Source organism: Scyliorhinus torazame, chromosome 4 (assembly GCF_047496885.1).
Source record: "Scyliorhinus torazame isolate Kashiwa2021f chromosome 4, sScyTor2.1, whole genome shotgun sequence".
Taxonomy (NCBI): domain Eukaryota; kingdom Metazoa; phylum Chordata; class Chondrichthyes; order Carcharhiniformes; family Scyliorhinidae; genus Scyliorhinus; species Scyliorhinus torazame.
In genome coordinates, this window is record NC_092710.1 from 129,839,224 (window position 1) to 129,855,333 (window position 16,110).

Sequence of the window (16,110 nt, forward strand, 5' to 3'; positions counted from 1 at the left end):
AAGGAAAGGGTTTAAAAAAAATAGCTTCAGAAAATGACATGCTGTCTGCCATAGATGAGTTGGATTTTATTGGCAATTTAAACATTACCTCAAAAATATCAGCGAATTGAACAATTGAGGCAGCAAAGTATTATTAATGTTTTAATAACTCTTATAATTAAAACTTCAATTCCCTGAGAATTTTTTGCCACCTGGAAGCTCTTTTCCTGGTGTTATAACCTGCCTGCTTACCACTGGCTAGGGACTAATGGCAATCGCACAATCCTTAGAGAGTATGAGCTTCCCCAATGAGGGAGGTGGAGAAATCATTAGCAGGGCCCTGCATAAATAAAGCTGGCCAGTATGGAACCAACTAGAGAGGAGTGAGCAGCAAGGAAGTTACTGCTGCTGTTGTATATATATATGTTATTGTAAATAAATGTTATTTCTTTATATTCTACAACTCGTACTGGATTCTTCATGGCCCTCACAAAACTGGCGACGAGGGTTAATGTGGACAGCTGTCTACGCTGCTGAAGCCACCTCCCTGGATTTTTGTTGGATACAGGTTGGAAGATTTTTTTCTGTTCACGATGCCTCTGTACGGACGTTTGGATGTCGTGTATGCTGCGCTGGAAAGTTGGAACCAGTACGCACAACGGATGCGTTATTATTTCCGGGCAAATAACATCACCGAAAACGAGCGGCAGGTGGTCATTTTGCTCACCGCCTGCGGCCCGCATACATTTGGGGTGATTAGGAGCCTTACGTACCCAGCTGCGCCAGACACCAAGACGTTTGATGAACTTGTGACCTTAGTAGGGCAACATTGTAACGCAACCCTGTCCACAATAGTCCAGCGTTACCGGTTTAATACCGCTGAGAGGACCCCAGGAGAATCCCTTGCTGAGTTTCTATCCAAGCTGCGCTGGATTGCGGAGTACTGTGACTATGGTGAGATCTTGTCAGAAATGTTACGCGACCATTTGGTTTGCGGTATTAACAATGCGGCCACCCAGAGAAAGTTGTTAGCTGAGCCAACATTGACTTTTCAACAGGCCACTCAAATAGTATTGTCCCGAGAGAACCCAGAACGGGGAGTGCAGGAGCTACAGGGAATGGAGGTGCACGCCTTGGGTGCAACCTTCCACCCAAAAGCGTCCCCCCCGCACCCCTGCGGTACCTTGGGTGAGGCGATGTCCCGATCGATGCTAGTGGCCACCGGACGTTCCTCCCCGAAGGGAGCCTTCTCCAGAACCGATGGATGAGGAGTCATGTCAGTGTCAGACTTGTAGTCGCCGACCCCGTCGCAGACGCCAGTCCTGAGGGCGCCAGAGGCGCCGTCGTTCCGACAGAAACTGGGGCCAGGCCAGGGGCCGTACCTTCCATTTGGATGAACCTGCGGCAACTATTCCCGAGGACGTGGAGACGGAGGACGACAGCCTGCAGCTGCATTGTGTGGCAGCTCCCCGTGTGGCTCCCATTAAGGTGACAGTACGGGTAAATGGTCACCCACTTGAGATGGAGTTGGACACTGGCGCAGCGGTCTCCATGATCGCCCAGAGGACATCCGACCGCATCAAGCAGGGTATACAGACCCTTACATTAACCGACGCACAGGCCACGTTGGCCATCTACACGGGGGAACCGTTGGACATTGCAGGAACTACAATGACCCCTGTTGTTTATGGATACCAGGAGGGGCGTTTCCCAGTTATCGTGGTGTGCGGCCATGGGCCCAGCCTGTAGGGTTAGGACTGGTTGCGCCATTTGCGGCTGCAGTGGCAGCACATCCTCCAAACAGATTCTGGAGGGTTGATGGAGGTATTCCAGCCCGGTTTGTGGAAAATAAAAGCCGTAGCCCGTAGCCCGTATCCAAGTCGAACCAGGAGCCACGACGCGCTATTTCCGGGTGTGCCCGGTGCCTTAAGCCTTGCTCGAGAAGGTAGAAGGGGAGCTCACTCGTTTGGAGTCCTTGGGTATTATCAGGCCCGTCCGTTTCGCTGACTGGGCAGCGCCAATTGTACCTGTAATGAAGCCAGATGCCACAGTTCGCTTGTGCTGTGACTATAAACTTACAGTGAATATGGCTTCCCAGCTCGACCAATATCCAATGCCTCGCATAGAAGATCTCTACGCGAAGCTTGCAGGCGGACTCTCATTCACAAAATTAGATATGAGTCACGCCTACCTACAGTTGTATCTCGACCCTGCCTCCTGGACACATGTAACTATTAATACACACCGGGGCCTGTATAAATATACATGGTTGCCCTTTGGGGTATCCTCTGCCTGCGTTATCTTTCAACGTGTCATGGAAAGCATCTTGAGAGGTTTACCGCGTGTCGCTGTCTACTTAGATGACATTTTGATTACAGGGATGTCAGAGCAGGAACATTTGGAAAATTTGGAGGCTGTCCATAGATGCCTTTCAGAGGCTGGCATCTGTTTACGCCGTACAAAGTGCATCTTTCAGGTGAAGGAAGTAGTCTACCTGGGTTATCGGGTGGACCGCGAAGGTTTGCACCCCGTCGCAGAGAAGGTACGCGCAATTCAACAGGCCCCCATCCCGACTGACTCTTCGTTCTTTTCTCAGCCTCGTAAACTATTACGGGAAGTTCCTCCCCAATCAGGTAACTACGCTGGCTCCATTGCATCTTCTGCTAAAGAAGAATCACATCTGGGTTTGGGGTCAACTGCTTTCCGGCGGGTAAAACAACAATTGTCGACATCTGGGTTACTAACCCACTATGATCCTGGAAAGCCTTTGCTCATCACGTGTGATGCATCCCCGTATGGTATTGGGGCCGTCCTGTCACACAAGATGGAGAACGGGGCCGAGCGATCGATAGCTTTCACTTTCCGCACATTGACTGCAGCGGAAAAGAAGTACGCACAGATCGAGAAGCAGGGCCTGGCGGTGGTTTTTGCGGTGAAATGCTTCCACCCGTAGGTGTATGGCCACCACTTCACTCTCGTGACTGATCATAAGCCTCTGCTGGGACTTCTCCGAGAGGATAAGCCAATACCACCCATTACTTCCGCACGGATCCAGCGCTGGGCTCTGTTGCTCGCTGCCTACGAGTATTCTCTGGAGCATAAACCAGGGACCCAGATAGCGAATGCCGACGCACTGAGCCGATTGCCTTTGTCGACCGGGCCCATGTTGACCCCCATGACCAGTGAGGTGGTTGCAACCCTACATTTTATGGACTCCTTGCCTGTCATGACATCACAGATCCATGAGTAGACCCAGACGGAGCCAGTCCTGTCAAAGGTTCAGCACATAGTCCTGTATGGTGGGCAACATAGACAGCTCCCAGGCGAGTTGCGGGCACTTTCCTCCAAGCTGTCAGAATTTAGCGTGGAGATGGTATCCTCTTGTGGGGGACGTGTGTGATTGGCCTGGAAAAAGGACTTTGAGAAGGTGGCTCAAAACTGCTCCATTTGCCAGGAGCATCAGAAGCTTCCGCCGGCCGCGCCCCTACATCACTGGGAATGGCCAGGGCGGCCTTGCATGCGGATTTCGCGGGCCTTTTCAAGGATTCATGTTCCTTCTATTAATCGATGCCCAGTCTAAATGGTTAGAGGTGCATAAGATGGTCGGCCCAACGTCCTGCGCAACAATCGAGAAGATGCCTTTGTCTTTCAGTAAGCATGGCCTCCCCGAGGTGCTGGTCACGGACAACGGCACTCCGTTCACAAGTGAGGAGTTTGCAAGGTTCATGAAGATGAACGGCATACGACATATCCGCACCGCTCCATATCATCCGGCTGTCAAATGGGTTGGTGGAGCGCGCAGTGCAGACATTCAAATGGGGCCGAAAGAAGCAGTCATCCGGGTCTATGTACCTTGTTTTCATACAGGACCGCTGCACATACGGTGACTGGGGTAGCTCCCACGGAACTCCTAATGGGCCGGAGACTTCACACCCGTCATAGCATGGTTTTCCCGGACATTGGCGCAAAGGTTCGCCGCACTCAAGAATAGCAGGGACATGGCCTTTCTCGGCATCGGCCGATTCGGCAGTTTGCGCCCGGTAACCCAGTGTTCGTTCTAAATTTTGCTGGTGGTGCCCAGTGGCTCCCTGGCATTATCTTTTACCAGGTGCAAACCCAGGGTTGTCACCAGAGCAAGTATGTAGACCATGTTTGGTCCAGAAGACCATTTCTTCCAAAGATTCCCCGCCCCCGGAGCTCACTTCTCCAGCCACAGAGACCAGACACAGTGGAGCGTTTTCCTCACAATCTTCCTCTGGTGCCGCACTCAAAGCCTGCGCAGGTCATTGTAGAACCGCGTGGAGACAAGGACGCCGAGATGACGGAGGCAGTGGACTCCAACTCCGAGATGCAGTCACAGGACGCCTCAGAGAGGGAGCCCTCGGGCCCACGGGCCATGGATGTACAACTGTTACGCCGTTCATCACAGAAGCGCCGTTCTCCATCTCGTTACACGCCGCCCGATCCAGCGACTCGTGCAAATGGTGTCCGGCCTGCGGCAAAACGAGTCTGACGCACTCATTCACCAGGGTCTTCGGCAGATTCCTTGGACTTTGAGGGGGGGGGGGGAGAGAGAGAGATGTTAACCTGCCTGCTTACCACTGGCTGGGGACTTATGGCAATCCCACAATCCTCAGGGAGTATGAGCTTCCCCAATGAGGGGGGCAGAGAAATCATTTGCAGGTCCCTGCATAAATAGGATTATCATATCATAGAATTTACAGTGCAGAAGGAGGCCACTCGGCCCATCGAGTCTGCACCGGCTCTTGGAAAGAGCACCCTACCCAAGATCAACACCTCCACCCTTTCCCCATAATCCAGTAACCCCACCCAACACTAAGGGCAATTTTGGCCACTAAGGGCAATTTATCATGGCCAATCCACCTAACCCGCACATCTTTGGGCTGTGGGAGGAAACCGGAGCACCCGGAGGAAACCCACGCACACACAGGGAGGATGTGCAGACTCCACACAGACAGTGACCCAAGCCGGAATTGAACCTGGGACCCTGGAGCTGTGAAGCAATTGTGCTAACCACCATGCTACCGTGCTGCCCATGATTCTGCCCGTGGATTCTTCGTGGCCCTCACAAAACCTGGTTTCACATGGCTTCAGGATCATGAGTGTGACTGTAATAGTAGTTTTTTTTTAAAGATCTGAATGTAGCACAAGGATAATCAACTTTGATGGAAGATTGTTGACCACAAAATGAAAGCCACTAAATACTCTTTAAGACCAGAAGGATATGTACTGAACATATTTCAGAGGACATTGGATCCATACAATGTTAAATCTCTGCTCAACTTTCGTAATCTTGTCTAAATATACCGCTACCTAGATTGTACTAAAGCTGTCAGAATAGCTCTATTATCAATTGCAGACAGCGAGTTCAGCTGGAGGATGAAGAATTTGTGTTCGATGGTCACAATGTATAAATGTTATCATCCCACCTTTGCAGTCAACAATGTCATTCTGAACTTCTTTTCATGAGTTTGAGCCAGTGAACTGTCTGAACAGTAAAAGACTTCAAAAATAAAAGCAGTGAATGATAGAAAGCTGGCTTTTTTTTTTTAACTGAGAAACTGCTGTAAATGCACAGCAGGCCAGTCAGGTTCTGAATGAATTACATATTTAAGTTTTTATTTTGCGACCTGATATACCATCAATTATGACACGACAGAGAGATCAAGTGAATGAAGGCTTTAATACTAAAAGAACTTAGCTAGCCAGAGACTTCAGTACAAACTGAGCACCACCCACTGGACGCAACATTATATACAGCCCCGGGGAGGCGGAGCCAGAGGCAGAGTCCACCGGGATTCCAACCCAAGCCTTAAAGGCATATCACACCAAACCTTAAAGGCATATCACCTATCTGGTGAATACATTCACCACACGACCCTTCATCAGGATTCTGAGATCTGCCTGAAAAGTCACCCTGGGCAAAATTCTCCGGTATCGGCGCGATGTCCGCCGACCGGCGCCAAAAACGGCGCAAATCAGTCGGGCATCGCGCCGCCCCAAAGGTGCGGAATCCTCCGCAACTTGGGGGGCAGAGCTCTAACCTGGAGGGGCTAGGCCGGCGCTGGACTGATTTCCGCCCCGCCAGCTGGCGGAAAAGGCCTTTGGTGCCCCGCCAGCTGGCGCGGAAATGACATTGCCGGGCGGCACATGCACGGGAGCGTTAGCGGCCGCTCACGGCATCCCCGCGCATGCACAGTGGAGGGAGTCTCTTCCGCCTCCGCCATGGTGGAGACCGTGGCGAAGGCGGAAGGAAAAGAGTGCCCCCATGGCACAGGCCCGCCCGCGGATCGGTGGGCCCCAATCATGGGCCAGGCCACTGTGGGGGCACCCCCCGCGGCCAGATCACCCCGCGCCCCCCCAGGACCCCGGAGCCCGTCCGCGCCGCCTTGTCCTGCTGTTAAGATAGGTGGTTTAATCCACGCCGGCGGGACAGGCATTCTAGCAGCGGGACTTCGGCCCATCCGGGCTGGAGAATCGCTGGGGGGGGGGGGGGGGGGGGCCGTCAACCGGCGCGGCGTGATTCCCGCCCCTGCCGAATCTCCGGTGCCGGAGAATTCGGCAACCGGCGGGGTCGGGATTCACGCCCCCTGTTCTTCTCCTCAGGTTGCAAGCTAACCTGCTTATCCTTTCCATCATTTTCTTCATTAATTCAAAGAATGACTTCGCCACTTGTGGTCATGCAAGAGGTTGCTTAAAATTATGCGAACACACATCATCAATAGTTCATCCATGTTTAATAAAACAGTACTAAGATCTGAACCTTTCAACATGCTCATGCCACCTGCTAATGTCATATTATTCTGTTCCGGAAAGCAGGATATCTGTGGGATAGAAATGAAATGACCTGGAGACATGTCATGTTCCATTACAAGATCTAGAGAGAAAGAAATTCTCAAACTGACAGAAGTAATGGTTTCAAATAAATATTTCACCAATCCCAGAGATTCAGTGGGATTTCTCATCCAGAAATCACGAGTCTAGCTTGATATGAAACACGGCCATAAATCATACACCATTTCGTCGACTCCGTTCTTTTCCTTGGTAATAACTGTTCTGAAGCGAATTGCATCTACTAAAGCCTTGTGACGTAAATGACTTGCAGCTATAAATGTAAATTTTACAGTACATTGGACGATGCGTAATATGTGTTAGTCACAGCATCTGAACTGTGAGAATGTAAAGATCGGTATAGTTTCGCTCAGTTGGCTGGACAGCTGGTTTGTGAGGCAAAGCAAGGCCAACAGTGCAGGGTCAGTTCTTGGGAGCGGCAGACGTTATTCATGAAGGCCCCGCCTTCTCAACCTTGCCCTTCGTCTCTGAAATCCTCAGGTTAAATCACCACCAGTCAGCTCTCCCTCTCAAATGGAAAAGCAGCCTGTGGTCATCTGGGACTCTGGCGACTTTACTTCATAGAACAAAGAACAAAAAAAAGTACATCACAGGAACAGGCCCTTTGGCCCTCCAAGCCTGTGCCGACCATGCTGCCCATCTTCATTGTTCACATGAATTAGAGAAGCATTTCTTTTTACCCTTAATGAATGGGAATGAGAATGATAGGTGTAAGACTTGTTCACTAGATCCTGCAGAAGCCACCAGAAAAAGCTTGTTCAGAAAATTATTTTTCCCCTCTATTGTATGGATTTACAACAGCAATTTGATTATTGGTTGTGTCCTGGGAAGCACTTACAGCTTTCTTTTTGATTTCTCCTCAAATTATCCCTCTAATTTTCTACTTTTGGCGGAATTCTCCATTCCTGCGGCTAAGTGCCGGCGCCAACAGAGAATCCGCGGATGGTTCACGATGGAAAATCGGCGCAAAAGCTTCACCGATTCTGGTACCGGTGAGGGGCTAGCACCGGCGCCACGTGGACCTCCCCACGATCGCGTGGAAAATGGGCAGACAATCGCCGGGTCCCGGGCCGCACAAGCACCGGGGTGACGCCTTGCACCAGTCGCACTGGAAAACATGGCGTGACTGTGCTGGAACCCTAACCCACAGACCCCGGCCCCACAGCCCACTCTCTGGCCACCTCCACCACTCCCCAGGCCCTAGCAGAAGCCTCTCGGTCAGTGGCACGGATCCCGTATGAGTGTGGCGGCACTGGAAACTGTACGCAGCCGACACGCCAAGTTCCCGACCGCTGGCACCACACGTGGCCCGTGCCATCAGGAGCTTGGCCCATCGGGGGCGGAGCATTGTGGATGGGCCGGTCGATGACACGCCAATGGCGTTGCAACTGTGTGCGGCCCAATGATGCTGATTTGGAGGGGGCGGAGCATCACGAACCGGCGTCAAACCGGCATCTGCCCCAAATCCAGCGTCCAAAGCTTTTCTCTGCCTGATCCCCGATTCGGCGTCGGGCTATGGAGAATTCCGCCATTTATCTCTCCTGCACATAGACCCTCAAGCTGAAATATGGGGCAGGATTCTCCCAGCCCGGGGGTGGGCCGGAGAATCCCTGCAAACGGGCCAAGCCGCCCTGACGCTGGCACGGAGAATCGGCGCCATTGGCGGCGGCATGGCTGGTGCGGCGCCGGTCGCGGGCCGCTCTACACGGCAGGCCCGAATGGGCCGAGTGGCCGTAAGAAAAGAACCGAGTCCCGCCGCCGCCGTTCGAACCTGCTCTGGGCCAGCGAGTCCTTGGCATTGAAGGGTCGGGTGGCGGCCTGTGGGGGGGGGGTTCCAACCCCGGGGGGGGGGGCCTCCGATGTGGCCTGGCCCGCGATCGGGGCTAACCGATTGGCGGGCCGGCCTCTGTGGCTGGGAGCCTCCTTTCCTGTTGTCCTGCGCCATGCTACATCGGGGCCGGCACATTGAAGGAGGCCACTGCGCGGATCCCGCGGCGCACAGTTCACGCCTGGATCGGCAGCTGGAGCAGCGAGAACTGCTCCAGCACCATGCTGGCCCCCTGTAGGGACCAGAATTAGTCCTGGTAACGGCCCGTTCACGATGTCGTAAAACACGACAGCGTTTACGACGGCGTGGACACTCTGCCGTGGAATGGGAGAATCCCGCCCCACGTTTCTCAGTGCTGATGCTCTTCTGAATGCCTACTTTTGTGAGGCACATAACAGGTCGATCAAGCCTCAACCATCACACCAGAACCTAATCCTGTTTCTTATGCACATCCATGACATTGACCAGCTCCTACCCTTCAACCCAGGCCAAGGATCTTTCATGATATTCCTTATTCGAAAAGCTGAGGACTATGCCGCACAATGCATCTACTGAGCCACTGGAAGCATATGCCTTGATCAGGTTAGCTTTATTTGGGAAAATTACTGCTTTCTAAAATAATATGATGAAAATATTCATGTATCACAAATATATTTTTACAGAACTCATAAGCAGACAAGTTGATCTCCTGTGGTTTATCTCAAAGTGAATGAGGGGATATACAGTTTTATATCAACAGGATCTTTATTCCACATAATTTCCAACATGTTATGTAATAAAGTTGATGTCCTGCAGTTTTCATGTTGAGAAAATCAAAAAGGTTAGTACCATGGGCTTCTGTATTCCTCGCGCGTTTCTTTCACTAATGTCAGCAGCCTTTCTTCTGCCCTGCCACTGTCCCCATTCCCTCCCTCCTTTGCCCATTGTCCAAAGATTGTTACAGTATTTTGGACTCATAACCCACTCATAAGGCATTTCAAATCAAGTTGATTAATCTGTTGATCGCAGTCATATATATGGGCGACAATTCATTTCAAGCATTCATCATATAATAAGGTAAATCATGTAAATTTATGGAGGAGTGCAGAATATCAGCAGTGGAAGTTCCCAGCTCAAACCATTGGGAACTTTAAATATGCCTGTTTGGTGGGCTTGGTACCTTTTTAGGCCATTTCTGAATATACTGATGTGTGGGACTACAATGATGCTCTTTCAGAGATGACATGGCTGCAGCTAGCTCCCAAAATGTCCCTGCCGAGGAGCCTTTCTCACCATGAGGGGATCCTACACCCCAAGTCCCAGATGCCAACAGTGGCTAGGATACTGGATCGAAACTCCAGTATTTTCATTTATTTTAAGTCTTTGCGAAAAGAATTATTCGCTCCAGGAGTGATTGCATGAAAAAAATAGAGCTTTGGTATTTCTAAAACGAAACTTTATTATGAATACAATATTAAACTTTTAACTTCACCCCCAAAAAGAACAGCTTACAATTGCCCCTTAACACAACTATACAATTTCCCATTAAACAAGGAAAGAAACATATAGATCTTAATTCAGCTTAAAATTAGCAAGGCAAAGAGTAATATTTGTGGTATAGAACAGATTCTGGCTCTGGTTAGAACCTCTTCAGACACTGGCTGAATATCTTCAAGTAACTGCTTTAACCAGGTTGTTTTAGTCTCTTCCTTGTCTTCAGACAAGGCTGCACTGCTTTAAAATAGTAATCCACTTTTTTTTAAACTATCCTACTTGGAAACAATTGTTGACTCAGTGCCTGGCAGATCAGAACTCAGCTCCTCTCTTTCTCAAAGCTTCTCCAAACTCATTGCCTCTCAGCCTTTCTGGGCTCCACTCAGCAATGACCTCATCTCGCTGAGCTAAAAAAGCAAATGATCTCTGCAGGTTGAAAAAACACATTAACTCACCAGGACCTTCCCCAGTCAAACCACAGTCCATTAACCTAGACAGAAAAATCCATTCCTTGTCAATTTCACCTTTTATAGTTTTGATCTGACGAAGGAACTGTAAACTGTATAATGTTGACACAGCATTCCAAATATGTCTGCAAATATATTTTTGAAACACATAAAGATTCATAAATCTGGCATTATAATCAAGGCCCTGGACAGAGCTCCAACCCTGACAGTGCTGTCACTTTTCCGACATTAGCCAGTCATTCCAGAAGGTGAGCTTGGTATTGGGGAGTGTAGATGGCAGGTCTGAGCATTATTGGGGGTGGGGGGTGGGGAGGCTGGGGAGGGGGGGGGGGCAGGGCTGTTGCAAGGGAGGGTGAGTATTGTCAGAGAGAGTTTTGAGTTATGTCTGGGGTTAATATTGTCAAAGGGTGGTGAGCTGTGTTGGGGCAGGGCTGGTGAGCTGCATTGGGTGGGTGGTGAGCTATGTTCGGGGTTGAGCCGTGTCGGCTGGATGAGTGTCAGAGAGGCGTCTGCTCTGTCGGGAAGCTTTTGGTTGCCATTTGGCTGGGAGTGTTTTGACTCTCCACCTTATTTATTTAGATCTGCACTTCTGAACAAGCTTCATGCCTGCCAGGGACAAATCTCTGTAAATCTATGTAAATATGAGGGCATTCATCAGGTTAAGGTTAAGGTTAAATGAGGACATGTCTAAGAGGGCTCCCACTAAGCCATTTATTGAGGCATCAAAAACTCCTGGTTCCGATCTAAATTGACTCCCAAGAGCTTCCAAAGCCATTGCAATCCTTAATAAACGTCTCAGCATTCATTGGGATTGGAATTGGAAGATCTGGGCCATTATGTCTTCAGAAAGTGCTATCATAATGTGAACAAATGGTGCTAACATTTTTAACTTCAAGTTGACATGCATAAATATACCTGAGTTGGGAGAGCCTCGTTTTCCTACATTCATTTTCTGGGATTTTTTCCCTTTTTAAGTGGTTTCTATCATGAGCTCTGTTCTAAATAAATGAAAGAACAGGGGCGAAATTCCCCCGAAACGGCGCCAATCAGACGGGCATCGCGCTGCCCCAAAGGTGCGGAATGCTCCGCATCTTTGGGGGCCGAGCCCCAACATTGAGGGGCTAGGCCGACGCCGGAGGAATTTCCGCCCCGCCAGCTGGCGGAAACGGCCTTTGTTGCCCCACCAGCTGGCGTGGAAATGACATCCCCGGGCGGCGCATGCGCGGGAGCGTCAGCTGCTGCTGACAATTTCCCACGCATGCGCGGTGGAGGGAGTCTCTTCTGCCTCCGCCATGGTGGAGACCGTGGCGGAGGCGGAAGGGAAAGAGTGCCCCCACGGCACAGGCCTGCACGCAGATCGGTGGGCCCCGATCGCGGGCCAGGCCACTGTGGGGGCACCCCCCGGGGCCAGATCGCCTCCAGGACCCCGGAGCCCGCCCACGCCGCCTTGTCCCGCCGTTCAAAAGGTGGTTTCATCCACGCCGGCGGGACAGGCAATTTATCGGCGGGACTTCGGCCCATCCGGGCCGGAGAATCCAGCGGGGGGTCCCGCCAACCGGCGCGGCCCGATTCCCGCCCCCGCCGAATATTCGGTACCGGAGACTTCGGCAACCGGCGGGGGCGGGATTCATGGCAGCCCCCGGCGATTCTCCAACCCGGCGGGGGGTCGGAGAATGACGCCCCAGGAGCTAAACCAAAAGGGCTAGCTATAGGTTTAGAAATAGTATATCAGATGATTCCAGTCCACAAAGAGCCAGTCTTACTGTTCCCAAAGCATAACGGACAGTTTTGGAGAAATTGGTGCAGATAGTTCTGCAAATGGATGGTTCAAATAATGTTATTATGTTATAAATTCTCAGTGTTGTGAGTTGACAAACAATACAACTCCTTCCCAAAGCAACTTTGGAAAATGTTTAAGGGCAGCACGGTCGCACAAAGGGCAGCATGGTAGCACAAGTGGATAGCACTGTGGCTTCACAGCGCCAGGGTCCCAGGTTCGATTCCCCGCTGGGTCACTGTCTGTGCGGAGTCTGCACGTTCTCCCCGTGCCTGCCTGGGCTTCCTCCGGGTGCTCCGGTTTCCTTCCACAGTCCAAAGACATGCAGGTTAGGTGGATTGGCCATGCTAAATTGCCCTTAGTGACCAAAAAGGTTAGGAGGGGTTATTGGGTTACGGGGATAGGGTGGAAGTGAGGGCTTAAGTGGGTCGGTGCAGACTCGACGGGCCGAATGGCCTCCTTCTGCACTGTATGATCTATGTTCAATAGTGATTAGTTTATCAATAATTGCTGATTCCAAATTCATTTGATTGCTTTTATATAATTTGCTTGCTCTTTATTGGTTGGGATAGAACGGTTAGCTGAACAAATTCTGATTATTTGAACTAATCATTGGAGTACGGGTTGGAAATGCTTGAAACGAAAGGGATCAAAAATTTAATTTGTGAGACTCGAGCTGTTTTTAGAGTGAAGAGAAGCCAATAAAGATGGGGTCAAAACAAAAATATGATTTAAATAATATGTGGTTCAAGATCAGTGGCCTTCTATTATGGTGGGAGCTACCACCTCAAGTCATCAAAGCATCCTGTGCTTTTAATCCTGGAGTCTTGTGCTCTTTGCAGATGTTTTCAATAAAGCAGTTACTTTCATTTTGAGGCTTGTTAGTTGGGATGTGTATAGTGTAAACAATTTACATTTCAGTTCTCTATGTGCACTGACATGAACCTTTACATTCAGCATCATTTTCTGTGGAAAATGCACAATTCTGAACTGAAATCTATACAGGGTCACAGGCATCAGCACATGGCTTGGCTAATCCAACATCAGCAGCTGCAGACAATTTAACACTCGCCGTTTGACATTAATTCAACATTACAGGTCAACATATCACTGATACAGATCAATGTAACATCATGAGCTGATACCTAGGCAACACCACAAACCAATATAAATTCACTGCCCCCACACCAATATCAATATTGGTGTGGTTTGTTCCTGCTTCATATATTATATTGTTTGCACAATATATATATTTAATGTGTTTTTAACATACACACCAAATCTAATACCAACGTAAATCACAGAGTTTGTCGACTTATTTCAGACTCGGTTTATCTGCTGATAAACAAATTATGGAACTTGGGGAATATGATCCCCACTAAATTTACCTATTAAGTATTCATCACATAATTAGTTCATTTAAAGGTGTAAAATCAACAAATGAAACAAGTTTTGCCTCCACAATTATTTTGATGAGTACCTCCAAATGTTCTGGAAAACAAGCAAATCCTTCAGCAAAAGAGATAAAACAGCCATCCTGTTCTGTTTGTCGAGATAAGAATATTACATCTTTTGATTCAGCCACAAGGTATTCACTAATTTTTCACATTGCAAGTGACAAAATGCCCAGATTTTGAATGCTGAAGAAAAAGTTATCAATCATCTTTGTATTACAAAATTACACATCTAATTCCTGGTGCTGTCAAAATGAGAAAGCACAGAGAAATTGCTGTTGCCTGCTCTTTTACATGATCGAATATTTGATCCTGTGATATTTGAAGTATGTTTATTTCTGCTGTTAACACAAGGATGTTACTTTTGCATTGGGTATTTCTGCACCTTATCCAAGTGAGCATAAATCTAGAGTGCACGCCTTGTGAACTAACGTTGGGAGCAATCGGCAAAGCTTCAATTCGGGGATTGAAGGAAAATACTTGACAGCAGCAATTTCTCAAAAGAGACTGTCCTTTCTAAAATACAGTTCAATTACATTTTCGACTAAGACTTCCACGTTTTCATTTCTTGTGTGGCCCGAAGCAAAGAAACGGTGAGAAAAACGCAAATATATTTACAAATAAACTCTCCACATTTTTGGGACCTGTTAGATTTCCTCCGTGTCATTTTGTCTGAGGATGAGTTAATTTCCATTGAGTCACTGGTTTTGGGAAAGGATCGACTAAAACAGGAAGGGTCAAGAGAGAAGCTAATGTATTGATTAATATGGAGAATTTTATCCTTGCAGGATTCAAAAAAATTATCCCTTGAATAATGAAAAGTTTATGAAGTTTCCACTTTTAAATGGGTTTGTAAGAAGAGACTTCAGACGATGCCCAATGCATGCAGCCAATGAAAGTGATACTCAACATCTCCGTCGAGATAGTTGTACGGATTGAGCAAGCACTACGTTGGTTTCTCAATACAGCATTTCTTTCTTTCAGCTAATCCTCACTTTCTCTTTGGAGCATCTTTCCATCCAGTCGATTTTAATCTCGCAAGAATCTTAACTCCGAAAAGAATTGGACCATTCGCTCATTTACCTGCTGCATAACTTTCAGTTATGGAAATTTCAATTCCCATCCAGCCACCTTGTCTCACAGTTATTAACTATTTCTTGAATTCAGGTGGTTAGAGCTTACGGTTGCTGTATAACCTCCCTCCCAAGGTAATGTGAATGAAGGAGAATTGAAATCAACTCCACTCCTATTTCTCATAATCTGGTCATAATCGTTACCCAAAGGATTTGTGCTGTGACCTGTCCTTTTGGGTCGCTAGCATAGACGAGAGTCATATGTTTTTTTGGTTAACTTCCTTGTGCCCAGGTTATTAACAAGAGGAGGACACTGGTGCATTTTCCTTCCATTTCATTATCTTTCATGCATAGGATCATCAATTATAATCAAGAGATCAAGGAACTTTAGAACTCCACAGATAGATTTAATGATTAGTGATCCTTAATCGTAATCTAAAAGCAAGGGTTGGAATGCATTCAATCTAAATTTCCAGGCTAGAAATAGCTGAAGTGTTTCTAAAGATTAATGTGATAAATGAAATAAAACAAATTGTGTTAATGTATTATTATTGGCTTTATCTTGCCAGGTCGGTCCATTATGCAATTTTCCTTCCTGACTCGCACTAATATTTGATTTCTTGCTGGGCTTATGGTTTACGAAGTGTCAATCTGTGGGACCGCAGTCAATGAGTCATTATTCACATATGAAACGCCACAATGAGGACAGGACTTTTCCAGCATCTGTCTCAGTGAGTGCTGACTCCAGCAGATCTACTGGGCTCACATTTGCGGTAGGCTAAGTGACGGATTGCATTAGGCAATGAGTCCTTGAAACTTAACCCAGCAATCTTCCTCATTCAGCTGTAGCAATGCTGGATATCAGGAACATTTAGGATTTCAGATACACAACAATGATAAAGCAGGAATGTTGGCAAATCCATGAGGTAAGGTTTTGAGCAGTTTCCTTCACCAGCTTCCCGAAATTGGGATCTGTGGGGTGGAAAATAAAGCCACAGGTATCAGCAGACTACCTGAGCCTATACCTGCCCTCACCCATATCTATACATTTGCACTTCCATTATAGATGGTCACTTGGCAGCTAGCTGGAGTGAAATTTCTGCCGAATTCTCTTCCTAACCCAAAGGTGCTCGGGCCAATTTTAGCAACTGCTACCCTAGCTGAGATGAACCAATTTGGCATATCC

General features: G+C 48.4%; 1 protein-coding gene across 1 annotated transcript in view; it reads right to left on the minus strand.

Annotated features, from left to right (window-relative positions):
* LOC140410474 (CUB and sushi domain-containing protein 1-like) overlaps positions 1 to 16,110 on the minus strand; it is a 3,392,839-nt gene that overhangs the window by 2,470,709 nt on the left and 906,020 nt on the right. The window lies entirely within an intron of this gene.